General features: G+C 39.7%; 1 protein-coding gene across 7 annotated transcripts in view; it reads left to right on the forward strand.

The window, feature by feature from the left end:
* The window catches only part of LOC122986431 (pleckstrin homology domain-containing family A member 5-like), an 87,574-nt gene that overhangs the window by 24,152 nt on the left and 45,219 nt on the right, over nt 1-18,203 (forward strand). The gene's annotated exons all lie outside the window — the stretch shown is intronic.

The raw sequence follows: 18,203 nt of genomic DNA on the forward strand, positions 1-18,203 counted from the left end.
ACACTGTTTCAGATTTCAGGTGGCGCATGAATCCAACGCACTACAATTACCGCATTGTAACTCATGCTCTCTGTCTCATGCCATTTCTCTTGAAGCATGAAGTGGTCTTAAGGTAAAGCTTAGCAACTATATTGAACTAGGAGGTTGTTTGTTATATCCCAGCAGTGCTAACAGAGCTATCCTATTAACGAGGTACTAATAAACTCATGCTGAGAGCTCTCCGCATGGAAAGATGAGAGAGGTATGTGTGAATAAGACCGCCTTTTCACTCTCTTACTCCTGCCTGTCATTGCAAATCTGCAAACAATTTAAACAACTAATAAAATAAACCTCTGCTCGGTGCAGTAAGGTTTTGGACATTGTGTACTTCTTGCTAATTGTGCATTAATTATTGGGAGTGTGAAATGTCATAGCTATACATTTGAACCTCAACCCCAAACATTTAGAATAACGTACCAAATAAAAAAATAATAGGAGCCTAAATAAATATTTTGGTCTATACAAGGGTGAACAACCTGAATGAATACACTGACTTTATGTGGCCTGATGTAGCATCACTGACAATGGAAATCACTGTTTTATTGACTAATGCAGGACCATCTTAGCGTGGTCTTGACCAGGGAAAAATAATGTGGAGAAACAGAGGAACAGACATGAGGTATTGGAATAAATCAGATTAATAAACAGACTTTTATGCACAAAGTGGTCAACATTCATGCTGCAGAGTGTTTCTAAGGAGAGGACTTTGGAGTGTGGCAGATGTCCAACCAGGAATTTCAAATCTGTAACGTGGAACCAGGGATATCAGTTATTCATCTCCTATCACATTTTCGGAGCAGCCCTGTCGCTTCCTTTGTATTTCTGTTGTCACCGCCCATATCAAAGGATGCATGGAGATTAGCGTATAGATAATACTGTCATACAGTATTGCCTAAGATGATTGCACAAACTGTACAAATTCAATAATGCATCTAGTATCACAGTGATTGTACAGGTTGTGGTTTGCGCATCTTCATGTGTTTGTGTGGCTCATATGTTTATTTCATAGTTTGCACTGCAGTAAGGAATTAGGTTCAGTCTGTTTTGCACCAACACAGTGAAAGTTTCAAAGCATATTTCCAAGCTTTGTGTAATGTAGCCTTTACAAAATTAATTTTTACCACCTTCTTCACCACCACAGAGATTTTCTTCTGTTTGTCTAATATGACCTAACAAGGTATGACATTTCTTTTCGCTATAACCGAGTTGAAAGGGCTTTTTTTTAAAGGAAGCAACAAACACGTTTCAAGCTGCCTGTTGTAGGTTTTGATACTTGTTTGTAAAATGGTTTTTCTAATGTCTAAGAGGTTTTCTACAAACAGAACTGAATCCATTTGGCCTTTAAGTGGATCTCAATTACTACCTTGTATCACAATTAGGCTTGTTGATACAGTGAGGGAAAATCAATCAGGGTCTGCTGGGAACAAGTTCATTCTCTGTCTGCAGAACTTGTCCCCTTTAAATTTGACTCTTTCCAAGGACAGCCTAATGATGTGATTGGTGGAACCTGCTCAGACAGACAGTATGTTGTCTTTATACTAGCTACTAGCTGCATTTTCCTTTATATAAAACTAAACTGAAGATGACTCTGATTATATATGAGTCCTTAGAAGTCTACTAATCCTGTTCATATGTGTTTTGTATATGAAAATGACCGATGTTACAGTTTCTCCTGAGGTATCTAGCTGATGAAATTACTAAAGCAGATTTTAGACTTAAGCTTAAATTCATGTTTAATGTGTCATTAAAAAAAAGAAGTTTTTCTAACACTGCAGAAAGAAAGCACTGAAAGTCTTTTGTACAATGTTTTGTTAATTCCAATATTTTTTCTACAAGACATGTTTGACTTTGAGAATAGGATGACTGTTAGCTCGGCAGTTGTCTCCCAGTGTTAGCCAACAAGTCTGGCCCCTCCTGCTCTTATAATACTTGCAATCCCACAGGAAAAGACATACTTTGATTTAGGGGTGTGCCATATCGTATTGTTCACAATAACATCGGTGTATTTTTTAATATGATAAAAAAAACAAAAACAACTCATGTCGTGATAATGGCAATATTCCGAGTCGTTGATGTAATGACATCATACCGTTACGCACAGCAACAACATGGCAGAAAGTGAAAGTAACATTGCTACCAGCTCCTCAGTGGAGGAGTTAGTTCTGAAAATGGGAGCGACTTCAGTAGTGTGGAAGTGGTTTGGTTACAAAAGATCAGATGTACAATAAACCACGGTAATATGTAAGAAGCACAAGAAGACTGTAACAACAAAAGAGGGCAATACAACAAACTTATTTCACCAACCCAAGCAGAAGCACCCTGTTGAGTACAAGGAGAGCCAAGAACCCTGCGAGGAGTATTTTGTCATATCATCAAGACTATCATTATTGCAAAAATACCCTGAAATACTGTGATTTTATTTTAGGGCCATATCACCCCCCCTCCCCCACTTTGACTGTGTTTATTTGAGACTTGAGGTGTGCAGTAAGCGCCTGCAGCTCCAAATGCAGATTGGACTTGATTAAAACTGACCTGACCTTTACTAAACGTCTGCTGGTGTCCATCATTGATCACTCAAAACTACCTGTAAGTGTTTCACATTACATCTACACATTTTCTTCTCTTGAATGCTTGAAAGCTGCAAGATGAGTAAAGTCTGCGCTTACAGCACAGTGACATGCTGAAAAGTTCAGCTAAATTTCCTTACTCTTGCTCTTCGGAAGTATTTTCTTTCCATGATACTTAGGGCTCAGTTTAGTTTAGATTATTTTCGTCTTTTCATTTTAAGCACTTGAACAAACATGTAGATAGACTTGAAATCCTGGGAGCTCTAAGTCATTTGGTCTTTTTTTCAGCAGCGGCATGGCAGGCTTTCCTCTTTCTGTATTTGTAATATTGATGTACAATACATAGCCAAGGCTTTGAGAGCTGCACTAAAGTGCTTTAGAGTGTTTCTCCTTTGTTTACAGATGACATTCTTTTGGCTTCATTTGACTGTGACCCCCCCCCATTAAAATGATACTAGTTTCCTGCTGAGCGGGATGCTGTCAGAATGAATAAATCGAAGACTATTTTTCTCTCTGAAAAAGGTGAAAAGTCCAATTCTCCAAAGTATACAGATATAATCTCGGTGTTACGTCTGACTGTAGGGGAAAGAGAGAGAGCACACAGTGACACTTCAGACTCTTAATTTACCAGTCAGCGTTTGTGCTGACCTTCATCAGATGTAAGATTGGAGATGGAAGCAGACAGAAATAGTAGCTGGCATTATTTTTCATGACAGGGTGAGGAATTAAGTGACCCTGCAGTTGTGCACTGCAGGTAGATTCTATCTGTATTTTTGAGGTTACCAGGTAACAGCTGACTGGAAGGAGACACGGGCACAGACTTGTGATTTAATAAGAGAGCCTGCATGTTAAAGTTGGCCTGGGGTCACCTGTGGGTCCCCGAGAAGCACCCTGCAGAAACCTGCTGGTGAAAATAACGTTGTGATACTTCCCTTGCACCTGGAAAGAAGAGGAAATGGAATAATTAATAGATGCTATTTGGAGGTCTTTGTGAAAGAAGGGTTTTTTTTTTGATAAAATGACAATGCCTGGGCTGTGTGTGTGTGTATGTGTGTTTGCTTGTTTCACTGACATATGCTCTTGTTTTATTTTCCTCCAGCGCTGCCATTAGCGGAATGAGTTGCACATCTATGTGTGTGGTGGAGAGATGAAAGGCACTTTGATCTGTATTATTTTGAGGTTCCCTCATTTGATTGAAGTTATTTTCAAAAATTAAATATACGCTATTCTTTGATCAAGGTTTAGTTTCTGACATTGTCTGATTGAGTTTTAAAGATACGTATATCCTTTGATCTAAATAATCTCAGTGCTTCTGTGGGATTTGAAAATTCATAAAAGTAATAAATAAAAATAAGACTTCAAATTTTTCACAGGTTCATTTCAGAAGTCTTGATGTGTGTGTTGCCTGTAGTTTGTGCCGTCATCTGATGCAACAATAGCATTCCACCAGTCTTCCACGTGAAAACACAAGTCCCAATGATGTTTTCATATCTACAGTAGCATGATGCTTAATATTATAGATAATAAAGATGAGTAACATCTGTATATGTCAAGTCAATCACCATGAAACACTGAAAAGATTTTGTATTTAATAGCTGGATTAGTGTGGGCACTCTTGTGGCTGAAAGTAAGTGAGACGCTGGTATGGAATATTTGCACATGTGAGGTTTTAATGGAAAAGGTAGTTGACACAAAAATAGCTAATTCATGCTGATGTGTTTGCCCGTAAGGCTCGTCTCCTAAAAATAGATGAGTTTTTTTTTTTACAGTCAAGCAGCTGTGCATAAAAATCTCTGTGATGTCTTTGTTGCATATGCATAGATATATTGAGATCATCCCAGGCCCCCTGTGATGTGGGGTTAATTGTTTACTCCTGCATTCCCCTGCTCATCTTCAGAAAGTGCTCGTCCTTTACATCTCCATCCAGCTGCAGGGCTAGTTGACTGTGCTGCTGAAAGTGAGAAATAAGCATTGAGATTAAGACCAGATGTCAGCCTGCGTGCTATTAATGGTTTTTCTAACCAAATGTAATTACTGATTTTAGCCAGTAGAGGGCCTCAAAGCAGCGTAAGATATTCTCCATGTGCCACCCATGGTACAGTTGTTGTAGGTGTCACTTTGCTTATAGGGAAACTTTCATTAACACTTAAAATGTGATATATCTCAGATTGTATTAGTGTTTTTAAAGTCCTTCTCCGCTCAAAAATGTGTTTTGCTTCACTTTGCGGAAGGATGTATGTGCAGAGTTTGACACTAGAAGGCTGGTTCCACATTAATCTGCAGAGGTGGAAAACTTCTTTGTAAACAGATTTTAAAGTGAGCACTTACAAGCGGGATTTTGTGAGGTCACAATTATTGTAGTTTGGAAGCCAGTCGTGGTCCAATATGCAACTTAAATAAGTGCAGTATGGAAACATGATGCTCCAGCTATTGAACTTTTGACGTTCAATATTTGTATATTCATGGAGTCTGTATTTTTAAATGAGGGAGAAGGAGTAGATGTAGATTGAAGAATTTTTAACTTTTTTTTGTTTTCTGAAAAAAACAAATCGGACACAAATTATTATTCCAAGCAGAGTATTTTTATATGTTTTAAAACATGTTTGTATATGGAACCTGCTGTTACAGCACATCAAGGATCAATAGAACTTTTTTATATTGCGTACCTTCATGCCATTTTCTAGATGAGCAGTTAAAACAGTAAAATATTAATGAGTGTTGTCTTGTTATGTTATGTTATGTGTGTGTGTCTTCTAATGTATGCAAAACTACTACAAATAAAATGTTTAAAAAAAAATGTGTTTGTAGGTGATCTTTAAGTCTTAGAAGCTGGTGCAGCTAATCTGGAAATAGTGGTTGTATCAGTGGATTTATTTATAATTTTTAGCTTTTGCACACCTTTGGTGAAATTAAACAGTTTCTCCCAAAGTTACATTTAAATCCTTTCCAGTAGTGTTATTACTGATTGTTATTGGATTTGTGTGGAATTAAATGTAATGGGTTGCAATGGTTTATAGCTCAATTTAAACAGTTTGTTTTGTTTGCCATTGATTTGATACCTTGCGAGGCAGCTGGATTTGCGAGATCATGACATCACAAGATCAAGCAAAAATCCATCTTGTCAGGCTTCAAAGTTATGCGCTTGTTTCCGAACCACCTCTGGTTCGGGCCAATCAGTGTGGCAAATCCAGCTGCTTCGCAAAGTAAGGTGGTGATGGACGGTGATAGACAGATGGTTCATACAATCACCTGCCAAGTAGTTTTTGAAAGTGCCTGCCCTTTTCCTCTGATGGTTGTGTGTAACAAACCATCTGGTGCATCATGTTAATTGATTTGTACTGTTCAGTGGATATTTAGTGTAATGAATTATTGTAGCCATTGGAGGGCAGTGTTGGATTTTGATCTTAAGATCCAACATCTCAGCTGATATTCTAACTGTAATTAGAGTTAAATTTACCCCATGAAAAATTATAACAGCACAGAGTGCATGCTAATGAATTCATTCATTTATTTATGTATGTTTGTGTGTGTGTATATGTGTCTAAGTGTGTGTGTATGCGTATTTATGTGCCCGAGGGTTTTTTTTTTACAATACATCTGAGACAATGTTGTAACATTCTCACTAACACCACATTTTCTGTTTCCTTTCTTCTCTCCCTCCTCATCCCCTCTTTGTGTGCTTGTTGCATCATCTATCCAGGAAAGTGTCATTTAAGTGCATGTTTCACAGACAATAAAAAGCCTTGCCTCTGCCAAGAGTAGGAGGATGAATGGGTGATTTTCACCTTGAGGTGTTTACAGCAGAGTGCAGTGTTTAACAAGAAACATTTTTACTACTGTCTTACTGTTCACTGACTGCACATCCTTCTCGCACAACTGCAAACTATATTTTTTGTGAAAATAGCCCTTCACATCTGACCATTTTTTAAGATACTTTTGTTAAATCTTTTTGGCAAATCTGTGTAGTTTCACCTTCCCTTAAAAGGAAAAGTGGGCAGTATTTGTATGGTTAAACTATTCACCTCATTTATTCTACATCTCTTTCTCTCGTCTATCCAAGTATATCCTTCCCTCTCACAGTCTATGTGTTTGTCTTGGTGCTTGTCAGGATGTTGATCTATTGCCTTTGTGACCCCTTATAACTCTTCACCTGACACATGCAGCTGTTGGTCAGAGGCTTGTAACCAGGAGGGAGCCGCAGCCCACTAAAATTACAGATTTTCATGGAGCTTCTTTATATGAAACAATATCATCCCTCTATACTTATCATGAAAAAGCTGGACTTGACTGCCGGGTTGTAGGCGTGCTGAGCTGTAAAGGAACATGATTTGAACCCCAACAGAAGTAGCTTGTTATTCTTTTTCTCAGAGGAGTTGAGTAATGCAGCTGCACCTACAAAAACAACAGCGGGTGACCTATGAGGAGACACTCCCTGTAAAACTGATCAAATTTGGCTTCTCCCTCTGATGAACGTTTTACAAAGAAAATAAAATGATGGACAATACTTAATCTCTGGGACAGGCTTATGTATGTTCTCCAAATTCAAAGCATTTCAGTTGTACTTCATGTTGTAATGTAAGTAATAGACTTGGTCTGAATGTGGAATATGAGGGTATAAGACAAGAGGAAAGATGCATGAACGTGTCACAGTCCCAGTGGATTGAGTCACTGACTCAGTTGACTGCCCAGCACTGAAAGCTGTCCTCAATTTGTCAGCTGTGCCTTCCTCTGTAACCGCTAAGTCCTTGTTTTAGAGTGGCATTGATTGCCCCATTTCAAATATGGATTAACAGGGTGTTATAATAGAACATCAAATCAGGATGTGTGAATGTTACATGAGGACATTGTTTGGGATGCACTTAGCGTCTGTATTTTAACTTGATTTCACATCAGTAGTTAAAGTCACAAGTTTCACTGCACTTTGCACTTAGCAAGACTGACAGTCTACAGCCACACTTGCAGCTCTGTGAAGCTGTACTAAAAGCTTATGTCAGTATGTTAACATGCTCACAGTGACAATGCTAACATTCTAATGTTTAGCATGCATAATGTTTACCACGTTCACCATCTTAGGTTAGCGGTTTAGCGCTTAACAGTTGCTAATTAGCAATAAACACAAAGTACAGCTGAGGCTTATGGGGATGTTATTGGTTTTGCAAGTATTTGTTAATGACCAAAAGTAAAATTTGGACCTGATGGTGGCACTACATGAGAATTTAAGGTATCATCTAAATTGATAACAAATCATCCTGACTGTCTAAATCAAATTTTATGGCAATCTATACAATAATTGTCGAGCCATGTCACTCAAAACCACAAATGTCAACTGCATGGTGGACAAGTCAGAGGACCACCACAGTCATTAGGATACATTTGTCTAGGGACCATGAATGCCGTACAAAATTGAATGGCAATCCATTAAATAGTTGTTGAGATATATCAGTGTGGATCAAAGTATTGGACAGACCAACCGACAGATCAACTGACACAGCAACAGACCGAGTTTGCCACCTCTAAAGCCATGCTGCTAGCATGGCTAAAAAATGGTCACACAAATCCTTATGAGGTACAACTAAGTGATTTTGTAATAATAATTTTTCCCTGCTCTAATTTAAATCTGATGACAGCAAAATGCCATCGTGACAAACATCTGCACATGCTAACACAAGTAGAAGCACACATGTTCGGATTTGTTGACTGGAAAACTAAATACACATGACATGAAGCTATCATATGTCAGTGTGTTTTTCAAGTTCACTTCTTCTTAGCCAAGCTGTAGCCAATCCATTTCTTTTATAATTCAGCATTCGGCGTGACATCTGATTTGTAAGTTGTTGTGTCTGTGCATAACGTTGTACTTTTATCAGGTTTTGTGTCTGTACAGAACTTCTGTCTTCTATAATGTTTGCTGATCTTTTGCAGTTCCATTTCACTTGGTTTACCTAATAAAGATGCTGCAAATGCACAGTAAAAGTAACAACCAGATAGGTCATTAAAAACAAGGTTGTAGAACTGATTAGATAGACGAGATCATTTATTAAGGCTCCACTTAGGTATCACTCAAAATACTTCACATGACTGAAACTGTAGGCAAGAACTGGAAAATGTGCTTTTCACAGTGTTTGTTTAGTCATCTGCTGTTTGCTTTTCTGCAGACTGATAATATTTGACAATCCACAGCACATGATGAGTGTTTTTGCACTTTCTGTCAGAGAGCTCTTCTGGTAAAAAAAACAAACAACAAAAAAAAAACAGACCTGAAAGAAATTATGATTGTAATCAACAAATTTACATGTAATTGTTAGGCAACACTCATGTTGCAGTAAATATTGCTGCATGATTACAGTTGTTGTGTCTTTTAGTTGTAAACAAACAGTTTATTCCATGAGTTGCAAGCCTTTTAATTTCCAACATGGATACGTTTCTGAAGTCATGTACAGTACTCACATTTACATTTACAACTTCCTTTGCCTCTTACTGTCTCGCTTTTCTTCCTCTCTCCGTCTCTTAAAGTATCTTGGTCTGTCACTCTCATGACTGACCCAGTTCTGTTGGTCATCTTTTTTATAATCAGTTGGGCCGATGTCTGAGTAAGGCATTGCTGCTCTATCCCTCTGCTCACGCTAGCAGCTATCTTTGCCTGGGGACTAGAAGAACTAGAGCTTAACAGATCCTATGTTGCTTTTCATTACAGTGTCAGTTAAAGGCTGCCATTCTCTCAGTCTCTCTCGATCTGTAATGAAAGTCTTTTTCCTTCGGCTGCAATTGTGGTTGTGGCTTTTCCTCCAACTAAAGTATGTGCATTTATTTGCCTGTTAAAGTATGGATGACAGATGGATCAATAACGGCCATCACAGAGGGTGGTATATTTGTGTATGGCAGCAGTTGATGAGATTGAATTTTGCTCCTATATTGAGGGCACACACACACACATTTCCCTCTCTGTCACACACCCCCTGTCAGATTGATACATACACACTCACTGCAAAGAAACTTTCCGTGACATTGTTGGTTTTATCAGAAGTAGGCCAAAGCAGGAGTCTGGCCCTCTGGCAGGGCCTACTGAGCATGCTCAGCACTGCACTGTGGATCAAAACCTCACTTTACTACTACCCCTAGTGAGTAATTTAGCCAACTTCTATTTTAGGGCTGAAACTATGATTAATTTATAATATCATTGTCACTTTCATGATTGAGTATCTGCAGATTATCCTGCAGATTAATTGATGACTTGCTTGGTCTTTAAAATGTGAGAAATTACCACTGCAATTTCGTAGAGCATAAGGTGATGTCTTGAAATTGCTCTTCAAAATGCTCTTCAAAAGTAAAGCAGCAGAAGAAGGATATAGTCTGCAAGTCAGTAATGTCTGCCGTACAGATTGTTGATGCGGTATATATGAGATGAGATGACACTGCTCATCTCAATTCGTGGGTAAAATGCAAAAAAACAGGACAACAGGAGGAGCAGTACCAGCAGCCTGTCACACTCTGTCCCACTTCCATACTACATAGTAATTGTACTGTATACAGCATGGATGTATAGTATATATAGTAAACTATACAGTTTTTGCTGTTGGTATGCAATGCATACTTTACCATTTTATACTAGCAAGACATGATATAATATGTATGTAGTCAGAAGTCATCCATACAATGACTTTTATAATTCCACTGCAAATTAAACTCCACAAGAAAAACTTTTTAATTATTTACTAATTTTTGTTTGTGAGACATCTCACCACCATTACCAAATTATTTTCCTTTTTACAGCTGTGAGCAGCTCCTCCGTTTTTCTAATTGCTTGCCACACAGCACACTAAAAATTCAAGCATTTTTCATTGTGCATACTGACTGTTTTTTTTTTTAGTAAACTTAATCTTGTCACTTTTCCAGTGTCAACACACTTAAAGCCTGCTTAGATTAAGCATATAGTATGGACTTGGAATACAGTGAGTATCTTTTCCGCATTCTTAATTTTAAATTTTAAAGAGCTTTGTTACAATATAAAGACAATGATGAACCAAACAGCGTAACGCCACCCCCGCATGTGTTTTTACATAGCATACCGGCGTTCCGGATTCAGAGGCGTGACGTGTTACACAACAGCGTCAGCTCCCTGTCCTGCCGTGCCAGCTGTCCCTTTTACACAGATGCCAATCCGGCTCTGTGACTATGTCTGTAGCTGGCTTATTGGCGGAGCAACTCTGCCCCCCCCCACTCTGTGTCCGTACCTTTTTATGCAGAACAGCGAGGCGGAATAAAGGTGCAGCGTTCCCTCCTTGAACAGGCTGTGTAAAAGGGGCTATATTTTCAGTATCTAATACTAGCTAATACTCTTCTTTCCTTCTGTCTCACACACAGAAACATCAAGTGCCATCAGTTCTCATGTTCTCCCTCTCTTCCTGATCTCTTCTACTCTTATTACATTTATAGTTGCACCTGCTGAAGCAATTCTGGGGTTGTGACCAAGTGACTGCAAAGAAATCCTTTAGGTGGCCATCCCAAGTCTTTGTTCTCATTCATATGGATTCAGACAATTAGCTTGGTCTTCAAATAAATGAGTACCAAAACTTCAGACCTTTTTATAGTGGGGCATTTAAGAAGGTTTTGTAGTCCTTGAACAGTTGAGTTGAATAGACAGTTTTCAGTCAATTCTTTGGCAGTGAAGGAAGTAGTTATAAGAGAAAAGGGGGCCTGTGGAGCCTGTAAATTGTTTTCCTGGCTGCGATGAATGGAAATCTGATGTAAATCTGCAGTCATTTACCGAGAAAATAAAGCTATGGTAGTTTGGAAGGGAGACCAATGTTATTTTGTGAATGGGTACATAACTAATCTTTTATTACATGCAGACGCACACTGCAGCAGTGTTGGTTACATGCATAGCATAAAGGTTGTCTCAGCTCTATTGTTGTGCTGTATATGGTAGGCATTTGTGTGGCAAAAGCTGATCCTGCATCTCAAGGCTTCTTTGTAATCAATCTGAAACTAAAAAAGTAATCTCAGGAGGGCAATAAGCTGATAGAATGAGCTATAATACAGGTTGTGTTATGCTTCTATGTTGCTGTATAATCATCATTTTCGTAGCTGGTTCTGGAGGCTCCTGGTGTTCATGACAGGGTTTCTTGTTATTGGCCTTGTCTAATCAGCACCACGGCCTACATTATCCACTCCCAAAAGGCTCATTACACCCAAAGATGAGTTAATACTTCATTAGACTCAAAATGAACTGTGTGCATCTTTTCATGTGTCCACTGTAGAAAGTGAAAATGTGTGAGGGCTGACTTACAACACTCCCCAGCTAGCATTTACCTAAAGGAAGTGTGCGTGTGTGCATGGGTGGATGTGAAAGGGCCTGTGTGCCTTCCCTATTGTCTTTGTAAATAGGTCATGGCTCGAGGATGGTCACACTATCGTTAGGGTGCCATGTTTTATAGTTAAGTCCAATCAGGTGGTGAATTTCAACATACTCTCATGAGATGACTTGAGGATGATGTCCAGATCCTTGATGTTGTTATTGTGCTCTGTGAATCTGTTATTATACGTTTAAGCGATTTGTGTCTACTGTGCCTGGAGAGAAGGGCTGCAACGGTTAGTCGGTCAATCGATCAGTCGATCGACAGAAGATTAATCTGCAACTGTTTCGATAATTGATTTATGGTTTTGAGTCATTTTTCAAGAAAAAAAGTCAAAATTCTCTGGTTCCAACTTCTTAAGTGTGAATGTTTTTTGGTTTCTTTAGTCTTCTATGATAGTAATTGGAATATCTTTGGGTTGTGGACAGTTGGTCGGGACAAAACAAGATATTTTAGGTTGGGCTTTGGGAAACAGTTATCGATATTTTTCACCCTTTTCTGACATTTTATAAACCAAACGACTAATAGATTAATCAAGAAAAATAACCAATAGAGTAATCGATAATGAAAATAATTGTTAGTTGTAGCCCTACTGGACAGAGTCAACCACCAAGGTTTTCTCAGATCATACACTGATGCAATACTCTCATACGATCATGTAGGAGATGTGCATGTCTACTGAACTAGTCTACTTAATGTGTGTTAAGCTGACATTTGACCTAGTATGAGACTGCTTTCACTAATGTTCACAGACAATAGATTCATACACATATATGAAAACCCACAGAAATATATGTAACCTACCATATAAAGTCTCAGTTTCAGTTCTGTTTGTACGTGCTCTTGGTGAGAGTGAGGTTAAATGTAGCTTGTAGCTCCCATCTCTCTTTACCAGAGCTGAGTTCAATCCATGTCTGGAGATGGGTCATTAAGCCAGATCAGGAGGTTGCATGTTAACCCATTTAAATCAATAGTTAAGCCTCTTAACCCTTATCTCCAAAAATGATGGAAGAGAAGCTTCCTTACCATTCTTATGACTTGAGTTTTTCATAAGAGACAATATAACAATAGTTTTACCGTCATATTGCAAACCTAAAGCCTCTCAGATTGATGCTGTGCTTAGCCAGAGGTTTTTTGTGTTTACCTTGAATACTTAAATTATAAATTATTCATGACCAAATAATTACCTCTGTGTTCGGTTGTCTCAGTCATGTAAACACAGAGTTGACAGGTCGATGATGTCAGTTGTGTTTTTTTTGATATGTAAAGGATCTAAAGCATCTATAAATACTGTATTTCTTGGGTAACCGGAGTTCTGAGCCCCTGTAATCTTTGCTGATACACTGACTTTAATGGAAAAAGAGATGAAAGTCAAGCCTAGTCAGCAAGCAGTCATGGGTTAGCTGAGTTGTGCTGGAGGGGGCAGGGCATGGTGAGGGCTCATGCTAGAGCGCATCACTATTGGTGTTTTGACTTGCAAACTTTGGAATTTGTGACTGTCAGTGCTGCCAAGGCTTACAAAGCAGCCTGAGCAGTGGAGCGAGTCTGTCTGACTCTCTGTTCTCTTGCTGACCTTCTGTGATGTCACTCACCGGGGCCATTGTGCTTGAAAAACGCTCTGGGTTCACTGATCTGCAGGCTTAATGTGCCTCCACTCTTTTGCCTCATCATTGTTGTAACTTTAGCGTCTTGGTTTAATTCCAGGACTGAACGTTTGCCTCTGCTTCCAACTTGCATATCTGTGCTTGTATGAGAGAAACCCTAGACACGGCCTATCGATTTTCAATCTGTCATTAGCACAGCGATTTTTGGCCAGCGCATGTAATTATGGTCAGTGGGGTGTTGTAATTCATGAGGGGATTCAGTTCTCTGAAACTTCCTGGCAGCCTGGGGGGGGGTGGTGGAGGGGGAGGACTGTGAGTTTGACTTCCTCATTGATTGGTCCATTTTGTTAGCCTCTGCAAAATTAGCCACATTCCTTTTGATCTTTTTCTAATTAGTCTTTTCTTTTTGTGTGCTAGTGTAAACACATTTTTCCTTTCATTGTATTCTTCCAAAAAGATGTTGGGAAAGAATCATGGATTAAAATGTTAAATGCAGTTGCGTATCTGTTCTGTGCACAACGAAGAATAATGTCGCTTTTTACAGTGACATAACAACAAAACCTCATAGTCTTTTCTTTTCGTGTGCTAGTGTAAACACATTTTCCTCTCGTTGTATTCTGCCAAAAAGATGTTGGGAAAGAATCATGGATTAAACTGTTAAGTGCAGTTGCTTATCTGTTCTGTGCACAGTGAAGAATAATGTCACTTTTTACAGTAACATAACAACAAAATGCTTAAAAAGGAAAGTTCCAGTTATCCAGGTGGACTATTCTATTCAGTACAACGATACAGAGTGATCACCGTCATTTTAGTGCTTCTTAGAGAAATACTTTCAGTTCAGTATCAGATATATGTATAAACTTTCATCTCTGTAGTCAAGGCAGGCAAATAACACCTGTCTTGTGCTGAGATTACTCACTTCCCATCAACCTTGTCTCCGTCACAGATATTGAAATGACTCAAGAGGTTTCTCTCTGCTGCTCTGTTCCCTGGGAATCATGTTGGATAGCATCAATCGTGGCTGGTATCTTCCCTGGAGCGTGCCATGCCTTGTTAAAAATTAGCTAGTCTTTTGGATGTATTGCAAGTTATCTAGTGTTTCACTCCAGAATTCCTTTCCGATCTGACCTCCCCAAAATCCTTTTATGAAAAAAAAAAAAAATTCACTGATGTCATTGGAGTAACTAACTATCTAAATCTTGTGTTTCTGGATGTGACTATTGAGACACTCAGGAATCCGTTAGTTGTTTTTCAGCTCCATTTGCCACACACCGCTAATTACTGGAGCAAGAGACGCCCTCCTTTCCCCATACGCTCACACACCAACGCACCAAGAGGGTGGCCATTTCAGCCCATCTTCTCACTGGCTCCCTGAAGACAAGCTGGTAATGGAACTATTTATGCATGCAGTATTCTTTTGCTATCACTCAGTCGGAACAGAGGCCCCTGTAGAGCGCTGGCAAATGCTCTTATTCAAGCTGTCTTCTTCACTATCAACCTCAGGCTACTGTTGCTTGCAGCCACCGTACCTGCAGCTGTTCTTAAGAGCAGCAGGTAATAACCTGCGCCTCAGTGACAAAGGAAGAGCGTGGGAGTGTAGGTGGACGCGGACAGAGCCAGGGACGAGAGCGAGTGGGCAGGTAGAAGAGAATCCTTTTGAGAGTGGATAAACATGTGAACACTTAGCGATTCCCTCTCCCTTCCCATGACTCTCTGACTCTGTGTGGGCAGTTAATGAGTCTGAAAGCTTCTCCTCGGCATCTGTCAGCTGAGAACCGGATGAAGTCTCCAGTGCAAGCTGTAGCTGAAAAGCAACACTCTGTTGCTCATTGATAATTGGTACAATGTATAGGAAGAAAGTTTTTGTGTGTGTTTTTTTTCTTGTCAGCCTCATCCATAGACTACTCCTCGGGCCTTAGTGTTTGCGCTTAAGTGTACTGCGTATGACAACTGACTGATGCTATGAATGCTTTTAGAATTGAATGTTGGACTTTTCCTCTTGTGCATGAGAGTATTTAATGGACTGGTGACCTGATCTGAATCCAAAAGACTTGACTTGAAAGAGCGCCAAGTGTGTTTTACATGCCTCATCTATTCACACGCATGTATGAAATATTTCATGTTCTACCTCTTTTTTGTGGGGGCTGACAAAATAACAAAATCACAATGTGATGTCCGTCAGTTCAAAATAAAAACACACTATGGCCTTAAATATAAAATACCACAGAGATGAATCAGCACTTGTCTGATTCAGCTAAAACAAAACCTCAACATTATAAAGGTTGGACAGTTTATTGTGGGGTAATTGTACTAGATTGCATGATGTTGCTCAGGTGTTGCTATTGTCCATAGCCTCTGTACCTACCTATCTTCACACACAGTGCCTTGTTACCTTCTCAAGGCATTTGGCTTTGATGGCCAGACAGGAGTTGTGGAGCCAAACCACTCTGCTGTGATAACATCAACAGATCTGAGTTTGCCTGCCATGTTATCCTTACTCTGTCATAAAGCCTAATGGTGTGTAGCAATAAAATTGGGTGTAGTTAAGTTTTGGTTTGAGATGAAACAGAGTTTGTATAACCTTGGGATGGTCATACCCCCCCAACCCTCCCCCCTCACCCCCCCACTTAAAAAGATTCTTGGAACAGTAGTCGACTCTTCCACTCCCACAGAATGACTGATGAACTAGTGTATGAAGTTCTTTGTATTTTTCCACTACTAACTCTGGCATGTTTCCTAATTTATGAAAAGGAAATTACAACAAATAGCCCACAGTTGCAATCAAAACAAATGCTCAGCTGCAGGGTGGATCGTGACTTTTTTCACAAGTGCTTTTGGTCTTCCCACGAGACATTTTATAACCAAAATGTTAAACACCTTGAGCAATTTAAAGTTACTGCATCTGTGATTTTGAATCCAGCCTGAAGATGTACGCTTAGGGAGCCTTTTGTGGCTGCCACAGTGACATTTACTTTTTATTCATGTAGTGTATGTCCTCAGAATGACATGCGATGAGTGAGCAGATAGGAATTCCGCATCTTGTAAGAGAATACTTTTATAAAACGTGGTGTTAAACAAACGTAGGTGTTGTGATGATCAAACCTGTAACCACCTCATTCTGCTTTTTTATAACAACATGAAGGGCGTGACAATGCAAAGAATTTTCCTTAGAGGAGAAGACTTTGATTTGGACACTGACAGCAAATATTGACTCAGTTATCCTGGATTTAAAAAAAAACAAAAAAAAAAAACAGTCTCCCCTGTGGCAAGACACAGCTCATACACAGATGGCTGAACAGCTTGCTTTGACTTTCCCCTCTGACACCTTTTTTTTGTGTGTGTTGGAGCTCCTTATCCGCCACAGATTCATCTTTCATGGATTGGGCCACTAAATATCCTATCACATATCCTCCAGAAATTCATTAGTCCCCTCGCTCTGCTCTCTCTCTCTCTCTCTCTCTCTCTGGGCACGATGTTCATTCTGTGCCCCAGGTGGTGGCCACATCCCCTGGCTCCAAGCTCCAGCCTGGGAGGCCCTCCCTGGAGGACCAAGGATAGCTGAAGGACGTTTTAGGGCATCCCCCACTTTATAGTGGACGTGTAATCTATTATTTATACGGATGGTGTTAATAACCGTAATGCCTCTTTGTTGTGTTTTCAACCTCTTAAAAACGCATTTAGCATTTGTGTTAAGATTTCGTGAAAACTCACTGACTTTCGAGAGCTACAGTACATGCTGGAGAAACGTTGAAGTATCATTAAACTGAGGGAAGAGGCAGAGAAAAGCAGCCAGTAAGAGTGTATTGACTGTCTCTGGGTGTCTTCCTGCACCATTGACTGCACCCAGCAGGTTGATGAGTGGAGGAGCTGTTTGGCTACTGGGCTGGGGCCGAGGTCATTGTCCGGGCTTTCATGTCTTCAATAGCTGCAGGCTCCCTGCTGAACCTACTTGATATTCAGTTCTTTCTCCCTCTTACCAGATAGCACAGCTCCAGTAACTTGGATGGACAAGAATGGAAACCAGACCTTAGATAACAATATCACAGCTCATGATCTTTTGCCACAATGTTTTGCAACAAATTCACAACAACTTTATCAGCATGATTCAAAATACTTTAAGGATGAGCTATTCACAGCCCAGTGCAGTAATGGTAAATTTTTTGTTTTCAACATACCTCTTTTGTCGGGGCTTGCTTAAGAATGAGCGGAGTGACGTGTAGCTACGCACATTCATCATATGAGGCAGTGAATGCCAGACAGCGCACGGAGGAAATAAAGCTCATATTAATTTATGTGAGTATCGGATACAGCCCGAAATAAACAATGGAGGAGTGGAACATGTTTAAATCTGGGACATGGTGTCATTTCAGTTCCTCCATGTGGTTGTGTTTTTCATGACTGCTACTTGGGGTGTCCCACATTTTTTTCCATGCAGTTGTACATTTTTTCCAAAGTGCGGAGGAGTTTGAGGTTTCAACATTGTATTTTTGTATCTCTCGTTCATTTCCAGCAAGACACCGTCCTGCAGCTGCTCAGCCTCTCTCTCTCTCTCTCTCTCTCTCTCTCTATCTCTATCTCTCTCTCTCTCTCGCTATCTCTGTGTTCATCCCCGTGTTTGCTTGGTTTGTAATTGTGCTAGG

Source organism: Thunnus albacares, chromosome 7 (genome assembly GCF_914725855.1).
Source record: "Thunnus albacares chromosome 7, fThuAlb1.1, whole genome shotgun sequence".
Lineage (NCBI taxonomy): Eukaryota > Metazoa > Chordata > Actinopteri > Scombriformes > Scombridae > Thunnus > Thunnus albacares.